A 615-nucleotide genomic window follows, 5' to 3' on the forward strand; every position below is an offset into this window, starting at 1 on the left:
GGAAAAATCGCGGGAGAGTGTGGCCTTTTGGTGAGTATGCTTGACCTTCAGGGGGATAATCAAAGTCTTGTAGGGGGGGAGGGGGCAAATGACTCCCCTGAGGCCACTGCCTTTTCAGTTAAGTCCGCCAACATTAGATCTAAAGAGGAGGCTAAACTACGGTTGGTTCAGGTGAAAACCATCCAGGCTGGCTTGTACCATGTATTGGTCAAGGTCTCCAACTATAATGATGTGATGGGACTTATTTTCCATCACTGATTGGCCGTGAGTACGTGAGGAACTCTAGCAACAGTGGGCCTTGCGATGATGGGCGATAACAGCTGTAGCTCAGGGTCACTTGGCCACTGACATCGATGCCTTAAAAAGTCGTATTTCGATCGGAACTATCTGATTTTTTTCCTCTGTAACAAAGCACCATCCCTCTACGTACTGTTGAACGATCTCTTCTGATCCAGGAAGAATATCCTGTAATTCTTGCATAGGTCCATGGTACTTTAGCGTCCAGGAATGTCTACAAAGACTAACAAATGTATACGTGAGGTCTCCAATATTGGCGTGAACCCTGTGCTTGCATGTGTGCGACGTGTGTATTAGCCTCTGTATGTTTTTTTAGTA

At 46.2% G+C, this 615-nt stretch overlaps 1 long non-coding RNA gene across 1 annotated transcript in view; it reads left to right on the forward strand.

The window, feature by feature from the left end:
- Window positions 1-615, forward strand: part of LOC119586821 — a 10,966-nt gene that overhangs the window by 9,957 nt on the left and 394 nt on the right. The window lies entirely within an intron of this gene.

The sequence above is a fragment of the Penaeus monodon genome, chromosome 22 (assembly GCF_015228065.2).
Source record: "Penaeus monodon isolate SGIC_2016 chromosome 22, NSTDA_Pmon_1, whole genome shotgun sequence".
In the NCBI taxonomy this organism is placed as follows: domain Eukaryota; kingdom Metazoa; phylum Arthropoda; class Malacostraca; order Decapoda; family Penaeidae; genus Penaeus; species Penaeus monodon.